Source organism: Mycteria americana, chromosome 20 (assembly GCF_035582795.1).
Source record: "Mycteria americana isolate JAX WOST 10 ecotype Jacksonville Zoo and Gardens chromosome 20, USCA_MyAme_1.0, whole genome shotgun sequence".
Taxonomy (NCBI): domain Eukaryota; kingdom Metazoa; phylum Chordata; class Aves; order Ciconiiformes; family Ciconiidae; genus Mycteria; species Mycteria americana.
In genome coordinates, this window is record NC_134384.1 from 118,634 (window position 1) to 134,091 (window position 15,458).

Below are 15,458 nucleotides of genomic sequence, written 5' to 3' on the forward strand. Positions count from 1 at the left end.
ACAAAGTAGTGACAAGATCCGGTGCTCTCAACATAGGTGCTGGAGACTGACAGACCTCTATGACTTTGATAGAAATTACAAAATAATGGAGAAATTGGAGCAAACCCTCCTACATAATGGCAAAAGGTTATCAGTAGTAGCCCCAAAAAAGACATCAAACACATGATAGGGTACTAAATGCAATCTTATTCATGTAGCATCTTCAAGTCAACAACTACAGTTGTCTAGGACAGGCTAACTCAGGCCAAGGCAACAGAAGTTGAGGCTTATGTCCTAGGGTCAAGATAAAATTTAAGTAAGAAGCGACAGCTTGCTTGCTTTTTTGTTAGCTAGGAGCTAATGTGAAGGTACTAATTTAGTTTTCAAACATCCTCGCTGAAATACACTCAATGCTAAATTGAGCAGTGTCCTTGAAAACCTCAGCAGTGAGGAAATGGGCAGGAGTAAATAGTGCCTCTCTTTTGATATCTAGGTTCATGGAAGCTTTTCTGAAACAATGACAGTTAGGTAACAAGATGCAACCACTTCAAGGTGTTACCTGTTGTGAGGGAAAATTACGGAGAACCACATCTGGCTTTAAAAAGCTTCCTATTCTACTAATTTACTCAGAGATGGCAGCTTGAAAGAATACGGTCTTCTGAAAGTGCCTGCTGTAGAGCACAGCCTGAGATATGCATGCAGAGCTCTAATTTCTAATATAAACACATTTTAATCTAAAGCTGTTTGAAAAGTTAGACAAATGCTTCAATTTCGCACATCTCTATCTCAGTACAAAAGAACTCTAAATGCTAGAAAGCTCTCAGAAGATATTACAGGAGCCTCTTCTTCTCAGAGAAACTGGAGAAAGTCACACCTGACAATACTCCCAAGGAAAAGTGCTGGAAGCCCTCTTCGCAGCAGGTGAAGGAAAACACTAGTTTAGGTAAGGAATCTGTCACAGATCTTATACAAGCTCCAGCATGATAAAAGAAGGCATCAGACAAGTTGTCTATGAAAAGTGCTTGTAATGTCAGCCAAATCAATTCTTCACATTGCATGAGCTATGACAAAAATGAGCAAGGTCCAGTTTTGTAAAGCAACGCATTTTGACTGTGATGGTGCCATAGTGAACATTCCACTTTAGTGTCAGCTTTGTAAAACTTAAAATCTGAATTATCTGTCTTTGCTGTTTCTTTTCTATAATAGTTTCCAGTGTGGCCTACTGGCTATAACAATCAATATAACCTGCCACTTTCTAGGGACGCTAATTATCACTTCCTTCTGCAGTTTTACAATGCAAAACAAAAATCTGAGGAAAAAAAAGTAGCTTATGAAGTCCACAACAAGAGTAAGTTTTAATATAATGAATTAGTTTCCTCTCATTCAATTCTAGTGAGGACAATATGATTCCAGGAATGTGTTTGGTCCAAAGGTTTCAATGTCGCTGAAATCCTGATCTTTAGAAAACACTGGAAAATGAACTTTGACTGTATAGACCTTTAAATAAAAATAGCATTTTTACTAATGTATTCTTCCCAAGTGCCTGCTTCTTCCTAGTATGTTTCCCATCCTAATACTGTATGTTTTTGCAGCTGGCAACTGACACTGCCAATGAGCCTTTATGTTCAATGTTATTTAATATATTCCCATCAGAAAGCTATTTTTACCATTCAATCTCAGTATCTTCTTGAAGTGTCTTGCATATAATGTTCATATTTTAATTTGCATTTTTCCCATAGGATAAGTAAATAAAGATTCAAACAACAATATTGAAAGAATTTAGGCCTGTTCACCGAGAGAAAGAATTTTATAGAATGGAAAGCTGATTTGTTTTACCAAAAATAAAGGAAAAAATGCAACTTTGTGTTTCAGACAGCTATACTGGAGATAACTGATACAGCACCATCATAATGGGACATTTGCATTTAATTTTATAGGTATGGGAAAATAACATGCTCTGTTATCATTATAAATGGTAGGATGAAAAGTTCTCAAAATACTGTCTCATTCTATAGAACAATCTCTTAAACAGCTACAACTGGCCCTTCAAGAGGCAGTCTGTATGGATCTGTGTGCACGTGCCATTTTTCCACGAAACTGGCATTTCCTGGCCTAGTATTACATGCTGTGGCTAAACCCATGCCACCCAATTTTCTCCTAATGTTTCAGCAGCATGCTTGCGAGGAATCACACATCACATAGTCCTGTGTTCTGCTGTCACAGTCGCAGGGTGATGCAGTGGGAATATTCAGGCTCACATCTGGAGGAAACACCAGCCTGTTCTAGGGCTCAGGACCATTCTTTGTGCCAAGGGCATTTGAGTTCAGTGCTCTCACAATACTTTCTAGATCTTCATACATACAAAACTCGAAACACCTATCAAGGTGGAATCAGTTCCACCTGAGAGTACAGCAGCAGCATAGACTACAAATGGTTCTTTCATTTACACTTCACTTATACTTTGCTCACGAAACTGTAATTGGCATTTTGTCTATATTGCTCACAATAGCATGGGCTGATTTACAGTGTTTGAAGAGTAGATAGTATTTACATATGTTTGCTCAGGACATATCTGCCATTGCTGCATTACAGTAAGATGTAAATTTCCTTTCTGCTATAGTCTACTAAACAAGCATACTCTGTCCCTTCCCCTGGACTGAGAAAATTTTTATTCACACACAACCAGTATAAAAATACTGTGACCTCTTTAACAATCTTCAAGCCAATACTTTCTGCTGAATTGGAAAAATAATCTTATGTGGCTACAGAAATAATGTTTGTGTTTTATCAGTGTTGTTCCCGCCAAAGGCTGGATTATCTGTTTCACATCCATTTAAACACAGGAAGGTTATAACAGGGCAGACAGCAATCTGGACTTTATTGGCTGGGAAAACTGACCTCATAAATCTGATTTGATACATCTGTCCTTTCGGCTGTCTGCATATATGCCCATGCATCCAGTTGGCCATGTGCCTGCTCAGTGGTAGATCAGCTTCTGTGGCTACTGCACAGAGGAATTTCCATCTCCCTCTCTCTGCTACAAAAATAAATATATTGAAAGATGTGCAGAAAGGAAGACATGTTTATGGTTGCTTGTAGGTGCTTAAGAGAGACAATGTACTGTTATGATGGTCAGGAAGCCATTCCAGCTACCTAGAGCAACGTTGATTATGTCTATCCATCTATTTCTGTAAGCAGACACTGATATTACTCTCATTGGCATACTTTCTGAGTACACAGGAGAGTCTGTGAATGGAGTACATCACTACACAATGTTGCAGGCCACCCCATATCCCAAATACCTTACAGCTCCCCCTTCAACAGCAAAAGATTGGTACCTACTACTTGAACTCAGTTAAAGATACCGAACTTGCAAAGCGACCAAGTTTCAAGTAGAGAATGAAGGATCAGAACTAGCACTGTGTAACTACAAAATAGGTATTATGATGTAACAGTTATTCCAGGTACATGAATTTGCTGAATTGCACTTACTGGAGTGAAATGTTTCAGTTTGCTTATCACCAAGGGCACATGAAGTCTGTTGCTCTGCAGCACAGTGCAGATACATAATAGCAAGTTTTTTGAAGGGAGTCATCAGCAATCCCTTTTTACTCCAGTGTTCTGGCCATTCCATGATTTAGGACTATGCGTACAGGCTTACACATTTGTTTTCCAGCAGCAAACCAATTTAATATAATTAGTGAATACAAGAGAAAAAAAAAAAAAGAGCACATTTCACTCATTGCCTTTTCAAAATGAAGACTGCCAATCTATTTAAATAAAAGTCCCTATACCAATAGGCAGTTTTTAAAATAGCTCATACTAGCTCAAGAACATGTTCTCTTCTTTCTGTTAACTTCCACTGGTCTCTAGGAGCCTTGATGTGAAACTTCAGAGGTGCTGCTATTATACTCTACCTGGAAAAGTGACACTATATGATAGAAGAAGGAACAAATTAAAAATTAAATATTGTCATTTCAAAACCTTTCCTTCCTGCCTTAGATTTTCTTTTTTAATAGACACGGGTAATTTCATGATTGATAAACATTTCTGTTCCAAATGTCTGACAGTTGCTAGATGCATTTAACAGCACTAAATATATACCTAAGAAGCCAGGCATCTGTACTGATTTATGCTTGTTTCAGGCACTGTTGCTTTACTTCATAGTGGGAGAGCAGAGGATTAAAAAACAGATTAGCCGCCATACTATGGATGGATTTGGCAGTCCAGCTGCTTAGAAGGAAAGCAAAGAAGAATAGGCTTATGCTATTGATCCAATTTTCTGCTATGTGCTGAGAGGACGCTGCAGTTTGATCTGATTTTACAGTGACTCCACTTCCCATCAGCTCTTCTAGTAGTGCAGGATAAGATAAGAAGATCATGGGAACAGCAGCTGATAGAATAATCTACCCATTGATTTCTTCTCCCTGCTTACTCTCTGTGTTTTAATTGAATTTTGTGGTTCAGCATTGGTTTCAGCCTGTGCTTTCCGAGTCAACTAGAGTACAAAGTAAAGCAATGGGAAAAATCAAATTCTTGAATTTTGTCCAAATTGAATTGGACAAAAATAGACTCAAAGATTCTCATTGCAAATTTGACTCTGGAATGAAGGTTGTGTTGGGTTTTTTTTGTTCTGGTTTGGGTTTTTGTCCTTTTCACTCAGCTCTTCCTTGCAATAAGGGCAATGTGAAAAGGAGAATGCTGGGAAAGAGAAATTTTCTTGTTCCCAGCAAGCAGGTTAAAAAATTAAAGGAGCTGAAGGTTTTGAAGCACTCACTTTTGACACAGAAGTCACAGAAGAAACTTAGCAGAGTGCAACAAGTTGCTGTCAGTCACCTCTTACGTAAATACTCTCTTTGCCAGTCATGCTAGAACTTGGTTTGCAGTCTCTCATCAATGCACTATGTAAATGTTAATAATTTAAATGCTGGACATCTGAAGGCATTACAACGTTAAATATAATTCTAAAAGAAAGTGAGACATTTAAAAATAGAGATGAACAGTTCACTTCCACTCCAGCGCTGGGCAGAGTCTTTGCATGCCCTGCCTTCCCCATGCTTCAGTTAATCTTCAGTCAAGTAATAGTGTTTTCCACCACCTTGAGAACATGGTCCTGCATCACTCTTTCTTTCTGCTTTACCTGGAGAATGCCTTTAAGAATCTAGGAGTTAAGATTTACAAACATGGATGATGATTTGTTTGACGATTTACTAACAACCGAGACTATGGATGATAGCTCCAATTCAATATCTCCCTATTCTCCAGCATCCTGTGCAAACTGCAGGTAACTAATGCCCTTTCCTCTTTAACAGAGCTGTCACAAAAGCATGGTTTCATTCCAAAAGGACAGTGTGTGAACAGTGCTGCATACTTCTTCAAAAGTTCAAGTGGCTAAGGAACTGATTGGCCATATGTAAACAGAAAACACATGATGGGGGAAAAAAAAAAAAGGCATGCACACAGCTTTTCACACTGACCACAAGGTTGTACAATGACTTAGGGCCCACTAAAGAGCTGCAGGCATAAAATCAAGATTAGAGCTGAAGAATAAGGAAGACACTCTTGGTATATCCTGTAAGTTATCCTGGACCTCCAGAACTCCTTAGTAGCTGTTCTTTATAGGAAAACACTAAGCATAGGTATTACGTGAGATTTATAAGTTTGAGTTCTGTCTTAATATAGTAACACTTATAATTCCTAGGTTAATTTCCAAGTAGAATTACTTCACCATCTGACGGCTTGTATTTGGAATGATACAAATTTTGGAAAGGCTTATGGGATGACAAATGCAATGTAAAATTGTATTTGCATGTCCTGAGGAGAATATTAAGAAGAGGAGAACCCAAAATACCAACTCTCCCTTCTTGCATAATGAAGAATAGTTTTAAGACATAATGTGGTTCAGCATTTCAAAAGAATCACAGCATAGCAAGAAGAATGGTGCCAAGACACATAGCAGAATGGCAGGAACTCACACAGCGCCAAGCCTTTAACACTACAGATCTTGGATATTCATGCAGAAGCCAGGCATGATGCTACCCACAAGGCAGCTACACATTCATGTCTAGTCACCAACTACACTGCATGGTCTTTCAGATTACAAGAATGAAGACAAAATGAGGCAAGAGCCTTCAGCAATACTGATTATGTGTACATTTTTCTAAACAGCAATCATAGGACGGACAATCAAAACTACTTTTTATGGCAATGACTGCTCTAGTCTTACCTTCTTCATGTATGGAAAGAGGATATGACATGCATTGCATTAAGGAAAGGAGCAGTAAGATCGATATCCAGGTTAGAACCAGTAACTGTCTCTTGTTTGGGGATCATCTGGTATAAGTGGGGTTCTTCCTGACATCCAAAACACGTGCCTTCTCCCACTGCTTCCAGAACATTCTCATTGAAACACTCTGTACTTCATCAGACCCGAGGCAGTGCTGGCAAGTTAATGAACCCATTGACTCCAGGTATAAAATACCGTGCAAATCTCGTAGTGGTAATATATCCACTTCATCCCTTCACGAAGCTGGGGAAGGGACTAGAGCAGAAGTCTTATGAGGAGCAGCTGAGGGAACTGGGGTTGTTTAGCCTGGAGAAAAGGAGGCTGAGGGGAAACCTCATCGCTCTCTACAACTGCCTGAAAGGAGGGTGTAGAGAGGTGGGGGTCGGTCTCTTCTCCCAGGTAACCAGTGATAGGACAAGAGGAAATGGCCTCAAGTTGCACCAGGGGAGGTTTAGACTGGATATTAGGAAATTTTACTTCACTGAAAGGGTTCTCCAGCATTGGAACAGGCTGCCCAGGGAAGTGGTTGAGTCACCATCCCTGGAGGTATTTAAAGGACATTTGGATGAGGTGCTTAGGGACGTGGTGTAGTGGTGGACTTGGTAGTGTTAGGTTTACGGTTGCACTTGATGATCTTAAAGGTCTTTTCCAACCTATACGATTCTGTGATCCGTAGTCTCCAATTCTTCAATAGCACGCAGAGTAAGTTTTTGTTTGCTGAACACTACATGACCGCATTATATAAAGCTGCTGCTAGCTATATCAAAACATATTAAAAGTTTAACTAAGACAATGTGTTTCAGAAGAATTTGCTTTCTTCGGAGCTGGAATGTCCCCATAAAAAGGCATGATCTGTACTAGACTGAGCTGTCCAATGATCTGCAAACGCTGCACATTGTGTCCTGGAGTAAACCCTGCTTTCTTCAAACCCAAATTGGTTTGGATTCCTCCTGTGCATGTAGAGAACATTTTCAACTAATGCTACAGCTGCATGTCTTAAACCTGCATTTTGATTTGTATGGTTGACTTTCACAGATGTACTTTCACTTTATAGTATTGCAAGTCTACTGACAATGCCACAGAGCCTCTTCACAGTACCCCTGGGGGGGGGGGGGGTGTGAAAGTGTCCCTGAAAAGCATAGCTGTTCCTGTTTTCAAGGCTTGATTCACTACCCTGATTTGGCCAAAAAAAGGTTTTTTTTCCCCAAGATTTTCCCTCTTCCTGCTAGCCCGCTGAAAATACTATTATTTAGTATTTTCTAAATATGTAGATCTGTGCAGCACACAGAAATATAATTCAGCACATGCACATTTTTAATTTCTCCCTGTGCCAACACAGACTCATGGTTAGTAGCAGCCTTCTGCTTCTCCTGAGTGCCTCTCTCCCCATCTCACCTGGCCTCTCACCACTACTTCACCTCATCCTCTGCAGCGTCCCACATCTCTACTACTGCTGTTTCACTACTTCTCCTTAAAGATTTGTATTCCCCAGACTCCCCCACCTCTCCGTTAATACTTGTGGTCCCGCATTAGCGCACAAGGCAAGGAAGTCCAGGACACATAAAAGTGAGTCAGTTGAGAGCTTCACGTCACTGCTGATAAAGGCTGAGGGATTTTGATTTTGCAGACTCTGAGAAGATTTACCCAGCAATACAGAGGTGAAAATCATGGTGAAGACAAGACAATGGCTGTATTATTGCAAGAAAAAGCCGGTGCAAGAGTGTTACAGTCCTACCAGGGCTTGACTTCATGCCTAGATTTCCTCATAGCAAAACTGAAAAGCTGTGCCTTCATTCAGTTTTCAATTTAGAATACTTCTCACACAGAGAACTATGCCTTTTACTGCAGAACAACTTAACATATGTAAGCACTCCAACACTGGCTCAGTCCAAAGGTACGTCTGGCCTGGAGTTCTGTCTCCAACAGTGTCCAGAAGATGTGTAGAAAACAAGTGCAAGAAACAGGGCAAGTGCAGAGCAATGCACTCTTTGATATACCCTCCCAGTTTACTGCCTTTTTTAGTAGTAAAGACAAGTTGTAACATTGGCAGAGAGTCCCAGCTTTTCACACTTTTACCAGTTCCATTGTTGTTACACAATACAGAGCTCAGGTCCTGGAAGACAAGTATGATACAAAATACTTTTAGAGCATTGCTTTAAACACAGTGATTTGCACTTCTTTTCAGCCTTCCCCCAAAGCTTCTTTAAGATTTATCACTAAAGACAAGAAGATACTGGACACAGAGATGAAGAGCAAGTCCATCCTTTGAGTCTTCTGGTGTCAGGGCAGGATGCCTCCCACTGAGCACATTCTTTAAGCTATTTTAAAATGTCCCACCCTCAATAGTCAAATGCATCTCACTCCGAGTTTGATGTTAAGCCTATGCTCCTAATTTCATAGCAGGACTTCCTACTACATCCTTTGTACCTCCCCTGGATAGTACTGAAGGGGGAGGTACTGAGTGCAGAAGCTAGAGTCAGTCATAGCTAGACACTGAAATTTTTCCTTCGTGTGTGTACACATACACATAGTGAGAGAATACTTATAAATGCAGGGGATAACCCTCATGCTTTAAGATAATATTCATATTCTGATATCTAGTAAGAGAAAGGTAGTTTAAAAAATTATTAGTGACAACTGCCTGAAAAAAATGGGCTCCCTCCAAAAGAGACAGAACTAGCTTCTCTTAGCTATGTGGAGTAGCGTTCACTAGGGTGGATTGGTGTCCAGTCTGAGACATAATTCACATGCCTGAAGGAAAACTGCAGTCAAGGTCTGATCTTACTACTGTGAAAGCAGAACGGCCTTGTCAATATCTGCAGAATTTGAACCAGCAGAAAACCTAGGAATCAGCTTCACAAAGTGATAGCACTGCTCTTTTCAGTGAATGAAAGCCACTGCAGAAAAGAGACATTTTACACTTCATTGTTGTGCATCTGGTCTCTAGGTTTGGACAGTTTCTCTCGATCAGGTTATGCAAGCCTATGTGTCCCCAGAAAGCGGCAGTCTTTTCAAGCACATTTTCCTTTTTAATTAAAATAATGTTTTGAAAATAAAATTGCTCTGTGATAAGAATAAATGACAGAACAGCAGCTGTAGTGATTAGCTTGTAAGGACTTGCATAACGCAACACTGATGAGCTGCAATACACTCTTGCAGAATATCAAAATTATTTCTTCACATGGGCAAAGGGGTTCCTTGGGTTTTTTATGAACATTTAGTGCAACAGATGGCTTGACTACTGTGGACATAAAAATGGTTTTATCAGATGTCACCACTGTTTGCAAATATCAGACATCTCAGAAAATAGGTATGCCTCAGAAACCACCTACACGAACCCTGGGGGCACCTCTCTCCATCCACATGCTGAGTCTATGTGCCGTTCTAGTCTCAGGAAGCACATAGTGGAGTTAGACAAGGTTCATAAAAGGGCATGTAAAGAGATTAAGATGATGAAACAGCTGTCTTACGAGGAGAGACTAGAAAGACTGCGGCTCCTTGGACTGGGGAGAAAAAATGCGGGGCAGGACATGACGAAGGTTTACAACATGATGAAGTTGGTGGATAAGGTGAATACGGAACTGCTGTTCAAGAATCCTGACATTACTGAAACTTGTGGACACCCATTGAAACTTAGGTGAGATCAGCTCAGAACACGTACAAGAAAGTACTTTAAAGAGATGGTAGAGAACTTCTGGATATTGTTGCCACAAAAGGCTGTGGAAACAAATAGTGCCTGTAGGCTGAAAAAGAACCAGACAAGTTCACAGACAACAGGTTCACTCAGATGTAAATGGAATTAGGGTAGGGGTGTGCTTTCAACATCCCTGCTTCAATGACTGTGAGTAAATCTTATCTCCTGCCGCCACTTCTGGGGACAAAGTTCATTTTTTTATTAATCTAATTCTACTGTAGTCATTAAGCACTCTTTTCTGTTCCTAAAGCTTCAATGAAAAAAAAAACCAAACCAAACCAAAACAAAACAAAACAAACCACCAAAACCAGTGCATTTACCACAGAATACAGACTAACAAAGCTAACGCTTTCAGGCGGTGATATATAAAGAGTGAGTAACAGTACTGTTTTTAATTACTGCCATGCAACAGTGCTAGAAACAGAGAACCATGTTTTACAGCAACTCCTAAGCGTGCTCCTCCTTAGAAACACACAGAAGCACTGGTCAGGGAGAATCCTGCAGATTCTTTTTCAAAGACTGAATTCAACTTAAGGAAGTTAAATCTCGAATAACTGGGAGGCAATCTGTGGTTCTCCCAAAGTATGGCCTCTAGAATGGTAATTGATTTATGGTAAAGCACAGGTAGCTTGAAAACTTTTACAGGGCGTAAGTGTTTGAAGAAATTTGCTGATATTGTAAAGCCTGTCCTGGTACCACAGCTTGGGCAAATCCCAGATGAACTTTAAAGCAGCCATGTAATACCTGTTATCACAGAGTAATTGCTAACTTTACCAAATTACTTTTTTTACCTCATCTCCATAGCTCGGCAAAATTTTGCTAGTTAGCCCTTCAGTCTCTTCTGTTGCAGCACAAATATTCTCTTAAAAACTTTCAGCAAAACTGGTGTCCCTGAGAAAGAAGTTTTAGGCAGCGTGTTTATAGAAAAACAGGTGGGCCAAGCAAGCTAGACTTCTTATGACCATGTTCAGACCAAAGAGCAGGAAAAGATTTTTAATGAAAAGCCTAATTTTACACTTAAAAAAAATTATATACCAGCAACTTAAATGCCCAAGTGTTTGTCCCACTTCCTTCACAAGATTTAAGCAACGAGGCAACCTTCCCTGGTAGCACCGAGTTCTCCTCTTGTGGTCTACTTCATGACAAAAGGTCAAGGGGCACTCTGAAATGTTTTAGGGCACACTGAAAAAAGAAGATACTTCTGTGGGAGAATCTTTGGCACAGTGCTTGTAGTTCCTGTGATGTTCCAAAGCCACTTGCTATTCAGGGCCACTGAAGCGTCCCTTAAGAACAAGTACAACGTGCTGCCTTGTGGGGATTGCCTGTAGGTCAGACTCTGATACACATCGTATTCAATGTGCCTGTGCCTCCAGTGAGACCTGCTGCTGTATATGAAGATTCAGTAATGCAAGCCTGAAAGAAGGAAAAATTCTGATATGATCATATGTCATTTGCCCACTAACACGGCAAAAAGGATCAGATTATAATACCCATCCCCTGTGGATATAAAATCCCTTAAGCGGCTGCCAACTCCCAAAGGTCATGAGCAACGCATGGCCGTACTGGCAAATTATTCTCATTATCTCAACGCGCATTATGCCCATGTGATGAAGCCAGACTTTGACAAGGAGACATAGTTTATATTAGAGCATGGTAGAAGAGCAGTAGAGAGCAAGAAGAGAAAACATGAGGCCTATTTCATAGATCAGAGCAGAGAGAAGTCATTCTATGCCAGAGTCGATACTCCTCTCTGGTCCCAAATCCTTTGCAGCAAGCAGAGGAGCAATGCTGGAAGCCGTGGTTTCTCAGGGAATCTGCAAATGACAGCTTCGCTACCCAGCAACAGGTGGCATGTCCAGACCTCCTGAAGAATGGCCTCATTTCATGCCAACATTGGGTGAGTGAGTCTTTAAACAGCTATGAGCTTCACTGACAGTGCTAATACCCCACAAAAAAGGATAGCACTGTCCAACTCTGTGGATCTTAGAAAGATTAATGCTAGCATAGTCTTAGTAGCATATAACCAGTCAAAAAAACCCCAACCCCAAAACAGGGGAAGCATGCATTTTACTAGCTCTTGAAATGTTCCTGTCACGGACGTGAATATGAAAGGTACACCAGACCGTGTGTGCTCTTTATAAAACTGCATCAAAGGAGCTTTTGTCCACGGAGAGAGACCTCATACGAAAGTCCACAACTAGTGAACCCTGAGTGAAAAACTCTTTATGATTTCCAAGGAGAATTCAGACTTCCAACCCAGGTGTGGTTCAGCCAAGCGCAAGAAGCTATGTCCTGGGAAAAAACTTTGCAGCTACTATGCAGAATATCTTAAAACTTTTTATCCTCTCACAGAAGAGCATGGAATAAACATCTGAGTGCTGATTTTCAAAACCCCTAGTTCCTTCAATATTTTAAATAACATATACGCTCTCGTTTGACCCTCACTGCCAACCAATAGCTGAGCGTTAATAAAAAAGGTATTCCAACAGAAGTGCAGGCCTTGTGTATTCCAGAAATATTTGTAGTTACTATATCTTTCCAAACAACCATCAGGCAAAATCTCTGCTGAGTCTGAAGAGTAATGTAAAGTTTTTCTCATAGCTCTGCTCTGTCTGTATGTCGCTGCCATTAGAATCACGTCCTCTGTAACAGCACTTGAACAATCAACAGACATTTTGCTTTTAGTAAGCTCAGGCTTTTGAGATGTTTTCATTTATAGGAAAATGGTTTCTTTCTGCTGTGTACTACATAACTAACCAAAACAGAAAGAAAAGATTAGTGCAAAACACTTCCATAATTCACCATAAATGAATGTTTCTAATCACCGCCTGGTTTGCATTGCAGTATATTGGAAATGCATCACGTACAGATCAATTTTCCGACACACCCAAACTACATTCTGTATGTGTTATCGACTCAACTGTGAAGCCATGTGGCAGAAACAGTTAAGCAAATATTTACAGGAGACTGAGTCCTACAGTAAATCAGTAATGAACTTGTTTGTCTGACCTATTTATTCATGACCCATAAGTGAGCTTCTGCTTTTTTCTAGTAACTTCTACCATACACGTACTATAAAGTAATGCTACACAAACTAACAAAGACAAAAAAGACCACTTAATTCCTGTATCAACTTTTTTATTTTTTGTAACTAACACAAGAAGAGAATTTGCATTGTGATCATTCCTTCCAACCTCTTGATTAACTTCTACTTAGCCAAACATAGGTAAGCTTCCTCCAGCTGAGTATTAAGGGAAAAGTTTAATATCTCTTTACATTCAATTTAGCCTTAGGAAGAGAGCTCTAGACAAGTTTACACAAGATAGCTATGTTCTATTTTCTGGAGATGTTTAAAACTGGAAATGATAAATATTCTCTTAGGTAAAACAGACACTGACTTACACTTTGAATGCCTCATTTGAGATGCTTAAAACTTTTCCTGCATTCACATCAAAGCACCTCCAGGACAGCTAGGGGAAATCAGTTATTTTTGATACACCTTTTTTCTAGTGTAGAGACTTAGTATTACAAGGAAATATTGAATGTAACTGTTTGCACACACACACATGTAAATAAGCGTCTTTGAAGAAAATAAAACTTGTTAACCTCATCCCATCCCCCTATACTTTTACAGGATCTCTGAAAACTGTTTGATACTCTGTGGGTCCCTTCCTCAGTGACCCAACACCTCTCTAAAGTGCCAAGATTTTAGGAACAGCAGCTGTACTCACCTGTGTTACTTCCAAACCCACAAAGATTTCAGAAATAAATGAGGACTTTCATCATTTTGGGCAGCTTTTTTCATCTAAGAGTGTTGCTTCTAAACAGAAAAGCCCAGCCACTTCTCAAATGCCTTCCCTGAGACTTTCAGCAGCACAAAAGACACTGACTCCAGGAGGAATCCACCTACAGTCCTCAAGCCCTCTTACAATCCTAAACATACCACATAAGCATAAGGCACTTTTTTCATACATTGTGCCTCCTCCACCCTCCAGCTTTCTTGGACAGAAGTGCTGATGTGGAAGGAAGAGGCTGTGATGATCCACGGTTGCTGTTGTGGGTCTTAGGGCAACGCCGAACTCAGCCTAGCAGTCAGAACAGACAGCCCTACAGTCAGGAAGGCACAAAACACTGTACCTGTAGTCACCACTCTCAACAATGCTGCTCTTCATTTTGGTCTGAGCACTTTTGTTTTCCTGAAATGAAATGGGTTAGTGCACTGCATGGCAGTACTCAGGCACACACTGGATTGATTTACTCTTAGGGGGAACTGGAGACACTGTTTAAGGAAGCTCATACAAGAGATCATGGGAGACTTGAAATTATTGTAGTAGAGGCAGAGAAATAACTGGAGACAGATCTGTAGAGAACTGGGATTCATTAGTTCTGTGCTCACAGAACTTCTCTTTATGCAGCTGCTTCTCTGATTCCAGAGCACATCTTTTCCTTACCCTGCCTGACATTACCAGTCCCTCACCTTGTATGCAGTGACCTGCCAAAGCAAGAAAATCCTCAGCTCATGGAGGATAAAAGTTAAACAATCATGCACGTAGTAAGACTTTTCTCTTTAAATCTGTGGTTCAGACCACTGCTAAATAGAAAGGTACATGACCTATGCGCAATGCTTTCAGCCGCTCAGCTTGGAGTATAGTAGTCCACCTGGGATTAGGCATTCTTCTGTGCATTGCTAGTGTGCCTGTAGGGCCACACCTACTCCAAAAGCTAGAAACGGTGTTTGTTTGGGTTACATGGGAACATAAGAAAAGAGAATACAAGCTAGTGCTTTTTCCCAGGGATTGTTGCAGCTGTCTTGCTTGCTTGCTTATATCAGCCTGCTGGTGTAAACTCAAGAGGTACAAGAATAAGGTACAAGAGGAGGATTTCTTCAAGACAGAAATAAGTGCTTGTCATACAGATTAAGTACAAACACAGTATATTATTGATTACTGTATCCAAATGAGCTTTTGTGACCACAGTTTTAAGAAGAAACAGGCAGCTCTTGCCAAGAGAGATTTGTAGAGATGCTAAACATGTGTGCACTAACTTTTAAGTAAAGAAAAAAAAAAGCACATCTTTTTATATCTCTGTTTTGATGCTGTCTGCTACAGGCACAATGGGCTATAATGCTCTTTCAAATTTTCCAGCACAAAGTCCTAATCTGAGGATATTCTAATGAAGCGAGACAAATGATCTACACAAGAATAGCCTGGCATTTCTGCAATGAAATATGAAGCTAAGGCCAAATCCTGAGGCCAAGTTTTACAGGCAAAACTTTCAGAAACTCTGATGGCTGGCTGTGTAAATGAAGACATCACACTTTGGCCTTTGACTGCTATCATGTGCAGAAAGCATTTTTCTTTTAGAAAAACAAAGCAATCTGCATAATCCTGGCAAATTGGAAAGGCAATTTTAGCACTTGGATCAAGCATTTTGTGCTGCAATTTCCTTAAGGATATTTCAGGCAATTTTAAATGTACACCACCTCCAAGAAGCAGTCTA